Consider the following 12,276-nt stretch of genomic DNA (forward strand, 5'->3'; position numbering starts at 1 on the left):
TTCTCTTATTGGTTGATGAATAAAGCTGTTTTGGCCAATGGACAGGCAGGATTTAGCCAAGTGGGAAATCCAAACAGGGATAGAGAAATGTAGTAGGCAGAGTCAGGGAGGCACCATGTAGCCACCAGGGAGGTAGGACATCCAGGCATTCTCCAGTAAGCCAAGACCATGTGGAAATACACAGGTTAATAGTTATGGGTTAATAATTAATCGAGAGCTAGCCAGTAAGAAGCCTAAGCCATTGGCCAACCAGTTTATAATTAATATAAGCCTCTGTGTGTTTATTTGGGACTAAATGGCTGTGGGACTTGGCAGGACAGACAAGTTCCTCTACAAGTTGAATCTGTGTGATACCCTGTCTCAAAGTAAGGTGGAGAGCAATTGAGGAAGATTCTTGATGTCTTGATGTTGGCTTCTGGCCTCCACACAAAGGAACGAGTATGCACATATACAAACATGTGTATGAAAAATAAGAAGAGAAAAGGAATCACAAATTGTATTGTGTGGATACATACAAACTTGCAAACATCTCCACCAAAATAGAAGCAACAACAACAACAACAACAACACACACACACACACACACACACACACACACACACACACACGGCTTTTTACTGAATGTCATGCTTCACCGTGGACCACTAGAAGATTATATCAGATATCACATGTTACATATTTGCAGCATCAGGAACAAATACAGAAAGTAAAATCCCATATATAACAGTACCATGAACTCTATGGCCTGAGCATCTTTCTTAGAGACTGCCAGACAGCCGCCTGCACAGAATGCCAACCTGTGCTGAGGTCACTGACAGAGTGTGTCCAGGTGGTGGGCAAAGGGGTGCTCCATGTCCTGGCTGATTAGTGATGCCTAATTTGTTCTCTATGCCCATCAGGCAGAGTGAGATGCCATTTACTTAAATCCTAGAGATGCATGGCCCGTGACAGTTGGACATGGCTGAGTTGAATTTGACTCTGCTTAGGGAGACTGCCTTCATGACAGGAGCAAATGAGCAAGATAATCAAGATTGATCCGAGGGTGACAAGGAGAGAGCACAGTGCCAAGAACCCTTAAGGTCTTCAGCGACCAATGCCCATTTCCAGAAGAAAGCAGTAAGTGTACTATGAGTTCACGTTTGTTGATCACAGGTCCCCCACAGAGCTCTGTAAGCTTCATTTGAAGGAAATTATATATTTTGTTACTAGAGCAAAAAAGAAAAAAACCAAACTAATTAAAATTATACTTGAATCCAGTGGTTCTTGTGAAAAATACATTTAAAATAAGAGCAAAGCCATTTTGTTTGTTTGGTTTTTTTGCTTTTGGTTTTTCTTTTTTTGTTTCTTGTTTTTGGTTTTTTGAGACAGGGTTTCTTGGCTGTCCTGGAACTCACTCTTGTAGACCAGGCTGGTCTTGAACTCACAGAGATCCGTCTGCCTCTGCCTCTGCCTCCTGAGTGCTGGGATTAAAGGTGTGTGCCACCAACACCTGGCAAAAGCCATTTTAAAAGGAAAGGACAACCATGTTACAAAGCACAGACCCAGAGAGACTAGGTAACAATGAGGGCCCAAGGGGAGACTAGTGGTCCTCTTGAGGGAGGGGAAACAGAGAGCTCCTGTTTGGAATGGGGGTGGGTGTTACTGGAATTACTTGTCTCACCAGGTCCTGCTGCCCTTCTCAGCCCCAAATAAGCACACAGATGCTACATTAATTATAAAACTGTTGGCCGATAGTTAGGGCTTCTTGTTGGCCAGCTCTGTCTTAAATATTAACCCATTTCTATAAATCTAAGTATTTCCACATGGTCTTACCTTACTGGAGAAGGGTCTGGATTTGTTAATCCTTCCTCGACTACCTGATGTCTTCCCATGGTCTCTCTGCCTACCTTTCCCAGAATTCTCCTGGTCTCCTAGTCCCAGCTATCTTCCTGCCTCTATTGGCCAAACAGTGCTTTATTCATCAACCAGTAAGAGAGACATATATACAGAAGGACATCCCTCATCAGGTGGGTGGGCATGGGAACTTGAGAGTGCCGAGAGAGAGGAGTGGAAAGGGGCCTTTACTGGGTCGGGTAGAAGCCTGATACAAAGGAAACTCCCACGAGTCTACAAGGATGGCCCCAGCTAAGACTCCTGGCAGCAGTGGATGCATAGCCTGAAATGGCCATCCCCTGCGATTGGATTGGTGATTACTCCTGTTGTCACCAGAGAACCTTCATCCAGTGACTGATGGAGACAGATTCAGAGACATTAGGCCAACCTTGGGGAGGTCCTACTGAGGAGAGGGAGGAAGATTGTAGGAGCCAATGAGGTCAGGGACATGGCAAGAAAACCCACAGAAATGGCTAGCCTCCCTCATGGCAACTCACAGAGTCTGAACCAACAACCAGGGAGCCTGCATAGGACCAACCTAGGCCTTCTACATATATGTGACAGTCGTGTAGCTTGGCCTATTTGTGAGACCCCTGGCAATGGAAGCAGGGCTATCCCTGGTGCTTTGGCTGGCTCTTGGGAATGTGTTCCTCCTGATGGACTGCCTGGGCCAGCCTGAATACAGAGGGAGGTGCTTGGTCTTATAGCAACCATGCTTTATCATGCCCATGGGAGCCCTGCCCCTTTCTGAGCGAATACAGAGGAGAGATGGATTGAGGGGGGCACAGGGGTGAGGGAGAGGGAAGAGAAGAGGGAGAAGAGGCTGTGGTGAGGATTAAATAAATCAATTAAAAGAAAAAAAACTCTAGCCAGAATGGCAGCCGTATGAAAACAAGTGACAACATAACAAACGCGGCTGAGAGGTTGGACCAAGGGCATCTCTTCTATTTGCTTTGTGTGGGAGACTCCGTGCGTCACATAAAGGCTACAGAGAATTGCTCGTTCTGCCATATGCTGAGTATAGGAGAGCTGTCCATGTGAGTTGGTCTTGTTTTCCTCTGGCCTCCTTCTTTAAATGTTGCATAGTGTTTGATGACTGTTCCAAAGGAGCGGAGGTGGTGTTCCTGTTGAAGTGGACTGTTGATCCTCTATGCTTACACATCAAGGGCTTCCAATGGACACACTCCTCACATGCAAGTATACCATTTGCTTTAGGGAGGACTAAGAGGTTTATGGGACAGACATACGCCTTCCTCCACAGAGTTCAACTTCGTGTCTATTGCTGTGATAAAGTACCCCAGCAGGGGCTGGAGAGATGGCTCTTCCAGAGGACCCAGGTTCAATTCCCAGCACCCACATGGCAGTTCACAGCCGTCTGTAACTACAGTGCCAGGACTTCTGACACCTCACACAGATATACATGCAGCCAAAACACCAACGGACACAAAACAAAGAGTAACTTAGGGGAGAAAAGATTACAGTCCACCCTAATTTCAGTTGAAGCAGCCAGTCACATCATAGCCACAGCCGCGAGCAGAGGGAAATGAAAGCATGAGTGCTCAGTGCACAGCTACATTTCCCCAGTCTTACACAGTCCAGGGTCCCAAATCAGGTCACAGTGCTGTCCACTTTCAGGCTGAGTCTTTCCACATCAACTAACATAATCAAGGCAATTCCCACAGAGCTGCCAGCAGGCCAACCTCACCTAGACAGTCCCCCATGAGACCGGGACATTCCAGACTGTGTCAAATGGACAGAACTGGCCATCGCAATTCTACTCCTTGTCAACCTGACACACAGTCACATCATTTAAGCCACAGTCCTGTCCCTTGTCCTTGAGGTCTCAAGTTTGTCACATAGTATAAAATATAGCCCAACTTTTAAAAAACCCCCAAGTCTTTGAGAACTCTAACACTTTAAGTCCAAAGTCTCTTAACTATGATCAAGTATTAAAAAAGAAAAAAAAGTTGTGAACTTTCAACACACAATGGCAAAGAGCAGACATTCTTATTCCCAAGAGTGACTGGACCACAGTAAGTGAGCAATCGCACCAAAGCAAAACCAGAGTTCAGCATGGAGAACATCAAATCCTGCAGCTCCATGTCCGGCGCCTGGAGCTTGGAATGGAATCTTCTGGGCTCCAAAGGGCTCTTTTAGCACCACACTTTCAGTTTCATCGTCTGTAGCAGATATTGCTTCTCTCAGGTGTAGGCTGGCTCCATTCCATACTGGCATCAGACATTTATAACGTGTGATGACAGATGCCCACCATATCCTAGGGTCTTCATTGGAACTGAGATGTCACCTTCAGAGTTTCATGGAATGGCCTCTCAGGCCTCTTTGTGGGAACTACAACCATGGCCCATGATGCCTGGCCTCAGCTGTCCAAGCTGGCTAGCTCCCATGGTAGAGGAAGGTACTATGTGTCTCCTGGGGGAGAAAAGACATTGATGGTCTTGCCCAGCTATGAACTACAATACTAACATGCCAGGCAAGAGATGTCCTCTTGTGCAATAATAGCATTGACTGACATGGAAGTAACCAACCACTCTCTGATTGGATTTGTGAATTCCTCACAGGGAGAAATTCATCCCTTATACTGTAAAACCAGTCAAACACCCAAGAATGAGAAGGTCTTAGACTTTAGAGGGAACTTACTACTCCTGTTTTGCTAAATTAGCCTGGTACCAAACTGCTTTCTAAATATTTATGTTTGTACTCCTAGACAAATGCTACTCTCAACCCCATCAGAGAAGCATGTCTTTGCAAGGAATGATATGACTGGAAAGAACCACAGCCGCACGGCGTGCTGAGAATAAGTGACAGTTGATCCCCCAGCCTCAAACAAGGTACTTACACCACCCCCGCTCAGGCTCAGGGAAATCACAGAAGAGGGGGCAGAAAGAATGGAAGAGACATGCAATAGGGAGAAGGGCTGGGCATAAGGCAGCCATTGCAACCACAATTACAGCAACTGCAACCACGGTCATAGTAACTGTGGCTGTTCACACAAGAAAGACTGGGCCTGTCAACAGTCAATCATGATAGGAGAGGGGCTCACAGAGCCCATTCCTATTGGCTGAAGTATTGACTACTGATGGGTTCTCAAGCAGGGGCAGCTATTCTCACTGGTTGTATACTCACTGGTGAATCTACCAGATTCCCATGTATGGTTCAAAACTCGTGGTCTTTGGTGATTTCATATATGTTTATAATGTATTCTGATTACTGTCAACCCTCCCCCTCCAGCCTCTCTTATCTCTCTCCTACCCCTGTCAACCCTTATTTCCTCCCTACACTCAGTGCTCTTTGTGTCCACTTTCATGCAGCCAGGGTTTGTTTGTTTGTTTGTTTGGTTGGTTCCCAGCTGTTGTTCTCATTGACACCATTGATCACTCACTGTGATGTCAAACAGCTTCCGGTGGCTAGAAGGTCCAAACAAGCATAGTGCTGTTGTCATAGCAACAATATTCCAGTGCATCACAGCACAGTGGAAAAAGAGAAGGGAGCTGGCTCCATGCAGAAGAGACCAAGGAGTTGGGGGCGGGGCTCTCTTTGTAAGAACTCATTCTGGAAATACAGAGTTCATTTTTCATTAGGGTAGAGCTCTCAAGAACCCACTTCTGGAAATACAGATTTATCCTTCATCAGGTGGAGCTCTCATGAATCTACTTCTCTTAAAAAGATTTCATTTTCGTTTATTTGTGAGTGTTTATCCATATGTGTGCATGGTGCATGAGTGCAGTACTTGTGGAGGCCAGAAGAGGGAGTTACGGGTTAGGAAATGCCCCATATGGGTGCTGGAAACTGAATGTCTATCTTCTGAAATGGTAGCAAGTACTCTTAACCTCTGAACCAGCTCTCCCCCTTCCTAAAGGTCCCACCACCTCAGCACTGCCATGCTGGACACCACGCTTCTGACGCACGAACCTTTAGAGGGTGAACCATACGCAAACTGCAGCATCATCTCCTGCCTCCCTCACATTCCTTCAGTTCCTCAAAGCCCAGGTGTGGAGCTGGAGACTCAGTTCCCTCTGCCCTGGACCACATCCACTTACCCTTCAACTGAGAAGCTTCTCTTCTGAAATATCCTTTTGTGTTTTTGACAACTTCCTTCCCCCTGCTACCCCCTGCACACTTTCCTAACAGCACTTGTCATACAGTATTGCCATCTCTGCGTCATTGTTTGTAATAAAACCTTCGGATTCTGGGATCCCTGTAGGCAAGGGCCATGTCTCTCTAATTCTGCACCCTGTCCTGTGTAGCAATCGCCTCTGAACTGAAACATTCCTTCCAACCTCTGGACTGAAACATTCCTATCAAAAATGAGGCTCATGAGACTCAAGAAGTAAACAACCTGTAAGTCTCAGGAAGTTCCTGTAGCTAACAAGACCAGCCATTGGAAGCAGATGGAGGAGACTCTCTGGTCTAGTCAGCAGCCTGCAGGCAGTGCAGGGAGCTTTAGAGATGCAGCTTTTGTGAACTGGGACATCCAGGCTGCAGTGGGCCTTGGTGATGCAGCTGCCTTTGAGTCATCCCTGCTTCTGTAAGTAGTTCCTTGTTTATACTCCTAGGGGGGTCACTGCCATAAACGTACTGGTTTACCAAGTTGGCCTTTGTGGAATCATTTAGTATTTAGTAATCAATAGTATTTATTAATGAGATGGTGCCTCACTCTAGCTTAGTCTAGCCCAATATCATTCTGAAGCCCAGGTTGGCCTCAATTTCAAGGCACTCTCCTGCCTTAGCCTCCCCACTGTTGGAATTCTAAGTGTGAGCTCCTACACCTCCCCTGTGTTCCCAGGACACGTATGAAAGATTTCAATTGGACGGAAGGTACTCTCCACCTTAGTTTTAAAAAATACTAACCTATTTTTTTATATGTATGGCTGTTTTGCCTGTGTGTGTGTGTGCGTGTATACACCACGTACATACAATGCTGCAGAGGCCAGAAGAGGGCACCAGAACCTGTAGAACTGGAATTGCAGGTGGCTGTGAGCTGCCCTGTGACTCCGGGGAACTGAGCCCAGGTCCTCTGTAAGAATCACAAGTGCTCTTAACCACTGAGTCATCTCTCCTGCTCCCACCTTACTATAAAAGAATATCTTTTAGTTATTCTTTGACAATTTTGTACATGCAAATAATGCATTTGATCTTATGTACCCCCAACTTATCCCTCCCACTCTCCCAGGAACCTCCATTACATGCCCCTTTCATTCCCTCTATCTTTTTTTAAATAACTGATTAAATTAGTGCTTCCTTTTGGAATGTTGACTGACATTGTTGACTTGCTCTTGTGAGGGTTATCATAGTTGCAGTGAGCTCATGATCTACCATTTTCTTGTGACGGTCTCTCATTGAACTTGGAATTCACTCATTGGCTGAGCTGGCTGGCCAGTAAACTGGAGTTGACTATCTCTGATTTCTCAGTGATGGAATCACAGGGGCTGCTGACATGCTTACCCTTCTTAAAGTGGGTGTTTTAGTTAGGGTTTCTATTGCTGCAACAAATTACCATGACCAAAAAGCAAGTTAGGGAGGAGAGGGTTTATTTGGCTTACACTTGAGCTTTGCTGTTCATCACCGAAGGAAGCCAGGACAGGAGCTCAGATAGGACAGGGTCCCAGAGGCAGGAGCTGATGAAGAGGCCATGGAGGGGAGCTGCTTACTGGCTTGCTTTCCATGGCTTGCTCTGCCTGATTCTTATAGAACCCAGGAAGGACTACCAGCCCAGAGATGGGACCACTCACCATGGGTTGGGCCCTCCCCCACTGATTGCTAAATGAAAAATACAAAGGCACCCACATTTGTTAAAGAAACATTACTAAAACTCAAATCACACATTAAACCCACACACATATAGTGGGAGACTTCAACAACCCACTCTCACCATTGGACAGGACTACCAGACAGAAACTTAACAAAGAAACAAAGGAACTAACAGAAGTTAATGACCCAATTGGGTTTAACAGACATCTATAGAACATTCCATCCAAACACAAAATAATATACCTTCTTCTCAGCACCACATGGAACCTTCTCTAAAATTGACCACATACTCTGCAATAAAGCAAACCTCAACAGATACTAAAAAATTAGAATAACCCCCTGTATCTTATTAGACCACCATGGCTTAAAATTGGAATTCGGCAACAACACAAATTGTATGAACCCTACAAACTCATGGAAACTGAACAATGCTCAACTGCATCACTCCTGAGCAAAGGAAGAAATACAGAAAGCAATCAAAGATTTCCTAGAATTCAATGAAAATGAAGGCACAACATACCCAAACCTTTGGTTTCCTCTTAGTGCTAAGAGGAAAATTCATAGCATTAAGTACCCACATGAAGAAACTGGAGAATAGTCACACTAGAGAATTAACAGAACACCTGAAAGCTCTAGAACAAAAAGAAGCAAACTCACCCAGAAGGAGTAGATGCCAGAACATAATCAAATTGAGAGCTGAAATCAATAAAGTAGAAACAAAGAAAACAATATGAAGAATCAATGAAACAAAGAGTTGGTTCTTTGAAAAAGAATTCAACAAGATAGACAAACCTTTATCCAACCTAACCAAAAGGCAGAGAGAACATGCAAATTCACAAAATCAGAAATGAAAAAGGGGACATAGCAACAGACACTAGGGAAATCCAGAGAATCATCAGGTCATACTTTGAAAACCTGTACTCCACAAAATTGGAAAATTTAAAGGAAGTGGACAATTTTCTAGATAGATATCACTTACCAAAATTAAATCAAGGACTGATAAGCAATTTAAATAGACCTATAGCCCCTAATGAGATATAAGCAGTCATCAAAAGTCCCCCAACCAAGAAAATCCCAGGGCCAGATGGTTTCAGTGCAGAATTCTACCAGAAATTCAAAGAAGAGCTAATACCAATTATTAGCTCCTCAAATTATTCCACACAATAGAAGCAGAAGGATCATTACCAAACTCTTTTTACGAGGTTATAATTACCTTGGTAGCCAAACCACACAAAGACAAAACTAAGATAGAGAAATACAGACCAATCTCCCTCATGAACATTGATACAAAAATACTCAATAAAATAATGGCAAATCTAATCCAAGAACACATCAGAAAAAAACATCCACCATGTTCAAGTAGGCTTTATCCCAGGGATGCAGGGATGGTTCAACATATGAAAATCCATCAATGTAATCCACCATATAGTCTTAAAAAGAAAAACCGCATATCTTGGAGAGATCAGGGATAACAAGAACATATCTAAACATAATAAAGGCAATATACAGTGAATCAACAACCAACATTAAACCAAATGGAGAGAAACTCAACACGATTCCTCTAAAATCAGGAACAAGACAAGGTTGTCCACTCTCTCCATAGCTCTTCAATATTGTACTTGAAGTTCTTGCTAGAGCAATATGACAACAAAAGGGGATCAAGGGAATACAAATTGGAAAAGAAGAAGTCACACTGTCACTATTTGTAGATGATATGATAGTTTACATAAGTGATCCAAGGAATTCTACCAGGAAACTCCTACAGCTGGTAAACACCTTCAGCAAAGTGGCAGGATACAAGATTAACTAAAAAAATCAGTAGCCCTACTATACATAGACAATAAAACAGCCGAGAAAGAAATCAGAGAAACATCATCCTTTACAATAGCCACAAACAACATAAAATATCTTAGGGTAACTCTAACCAAACAGGTGAAAGACCTGTATGACAAGATTTTTGAGTCATTAAAGAAAGAAATTAAAGAAGATATCAGAAAATGGAAAGATCTCCCATACTCTTGGATAGGTAGGATCAACATAGTAAAAATGACAATCTTACCAAAAAAAATCTACAGATTCAATGCAATCCCCATCAAAGTCCCAGAAGAATTCTTCACAGAACTTGAAAGGACAATTCTCAACTTTATATGGAAAAACAAAAAAACCAGAATAGCCAAAACAACCCTGTATAATAAAGGAACTTTAGGAGGCATCACCATCTCTGACTTCAAATTGTATTATAGAGCTATAGTAATGAAAACAGCTTGGTATTGGCACAAAAACAGACTAATAGACCAATGGAATCAAATTGAAGACCCTGATACTAACCCACATACCTATGAACACCTGATCTTTGACAAAGAAGCAAAAACTATACAATGGAAAAGAGAAAGCATCTTCAACAAATGGTGCTGGAATAACTGGATGCAGACAGGTAGAAGATTGCAAATAGATCCATATCTATCACCATGTACAAAACTTAAGTCCAAGTGGATCAAAGACCTCAACATAAATCCAGCCACACTGAACCTCTTAGAAGGGAAATTGGGAAGGACCCTTGAATGAATTGGCACAGGAGACCACTTCCTGAACATAATGCCAGTAGCACAGACACTGAGATCGACAATTAATAAATGGGACCTCATGAAACCGAGAAGCTTCTGTAAGGCAAAAGACACAGTCAACAAAACTAAACAGAAACCCACAGAATGGGAAAAGATCTTCACCAACCTCACATCAGATAGAGGGCTGATCTCCAAAATATACAAAGAACTCAAGAAGCTAGCCACCAAAACAACAAATAATTCAATTAAAAAGCGGAGTACAGAACTAAACAGATTCTCAATAGAGGAGTCTAAAACGGCTGAAAGACACTTAGGGATTGTTCAACATCCTTAGCCATCAGGGAAATGCAAATCAAAACAATTCTGAGATACCATCTTACACCCATTAGAATGGCTAAAATAAAAAACAACAACATCAGTTTATGCTGGAGAGGATGGGGAGAAAGGGGAATGCTTCTCCATTGCTGGTAGGAGTGCAAACTTGTACATCCACTTTGGTAAACAGTATGGTGGTTTCTCCTGAAAATGGGAACCAGCCTACCTCAGATTCAGCAATTCCACTCTTAGGCATATACCCAAAGGATGAATATTCATATAACAAGGACATCTGTTCAACTATGTTCATAGCAGCATTATTTGTAATAGCCAGAACTGGAAGCAACCTAGATGCCCCTCAACTGAAGAGTGGATAGAGAAAATGTGGTATCTTTACACAATGGAGTACTACTCAGCAGGGGGCAGGGGAGAATGATGGAATATTGAAATTTGTAGGCAAATGGATGGAACTAGAAGAAACCATTCTAAGTGAGGTAATCCAGTCACCAAAAGACAAACATGGTATGGTACTCACTCATATATGGATATTAGACATAGAGCAAAGGATTACCAGCCTACAAACCACACCTCCAGAGAAGCAAGGAAACAAGGAGGATGGTAAGAGAGACATACACAGTCCCCCAGTGAAGTGGAAAAGACAAGAGCCCCTGATCAAATTGGGAGCATGGGGGGAGGGGGAGGAGGTAGGAGAAAGAGGAGAGAAGAGGAGGGGGGAGGAGGGCATGAGGGATCAGGAAGATTGAGTGGGGAGAGGAATAGAGGAGAACAAGGAAAAACACATCAATAGAGGGAGTCGTTATAGGTTTAAAGAGAATCTGGCACTAGGGACCTGTACAAGGATCCACAAGGATGACACCAACTAGGAATCTAAGCAACAGTGGAGAGGCTACCTTAAATGCCCTTCCCCTATAATGAGAAGGATGACTACCTTAAATGCCATCCTAGAGCCTTCATCCAGTAGCTGATGGAAGAAGAAGCAGAGATCCACAGCTAAGCACTGAGCCAAACTCCTGGAATCCAGCTTCAGAGGGAGGAGTGACCAACAAAGGGGTCAAGACCACGCTGGGAAAACCCACAGAAACAGCTGACCTGAGAAAGTGGGAACTCATGGACCCCAGTCTGACAACTGGGGAACCAACATAGGACCAAACCAGGCCCCCTGAATGTGGGTGTCAGCTAGGAGCACTGGGCAGTCTATGGCAGTAGAACCAGGATGTATCCCTAGTGCACGGATGGGCTTTGGGAGCCCATTTCCCATGGAGGGATGCTCTCTTAGCTAGATACACAGGGGAGGGCCTAGCCCCTGCCCCAAATGACTTGACAGATTTTGATGATCCCTCATGGAAGGCTTCACCCTCCCTGGGGAGTGGATGGGGGATGGGATGGGGAGTTTGGTGGGGCACAAGGGAGGATGGGAGGGAGAGGGAACTGGGATTGATATGTAAATAAGATTGTTTCTAATTTAAATACAATATATATATAAAGAAAATGCCTTACAGCTGGAACACAAGGAGGCATTTCCTCAGCTGAGGCTCCTTCCTGTGATGACTCCAGCTTGTGTCAAGTTGACACACAAAACCACCCAGTACAGTGGGTTATGGTGATCCGAACTCAGGTTTTCATGCTTGTGGAGCAAGCACTGTACCTACGGAGCCATCTCCCCAGTCATTGTAGACCCGGTTTTTAAAGCGTTTGTGCATGCAGGCCCGCGCGTGTGTGTAACCGAACTCGTATT

At 44.0% G+C, this 12,276-nt stretch overlaps 1 long non-coding RNA gene across 1 annotated transcript; it reads left to right on the top strand.

The window, feature by feature from the left end:
• Positions 1-5,340: 5,340 nt before the first annotated feature.
• On the top strand, positions 5,341-6,481 carry LOC121144145. Its single transcript, XR_005881452.1, has 2 exons — positions 5,341-5,523; positions 5,750-6,481. It is a non-coding gene; the product is annotated as an uncharacterized LOC121144145 (long non-coding RNA).
• The last annotated feature ends 5,795 nt before the right edge of the window (positions 6,482-12,276 follow it).

Source organism: Mesocricetus auratus, unplaced genomic scaffold, assembly GCF_017639785.1.
Source record: "Mesocricetus auratus isolate SY011 unplaced genomic scaffold, BCM_Maur_2.0 Super-Scaffold_100014, whole genome shotgun sequence".
Classification (NCBI taxonomy): Eukaryota; Metazoa; Chordata; class Mammalia; order Rodentia; family Cricetidae; genus Mesocricetus; species Mesocricetus auratus.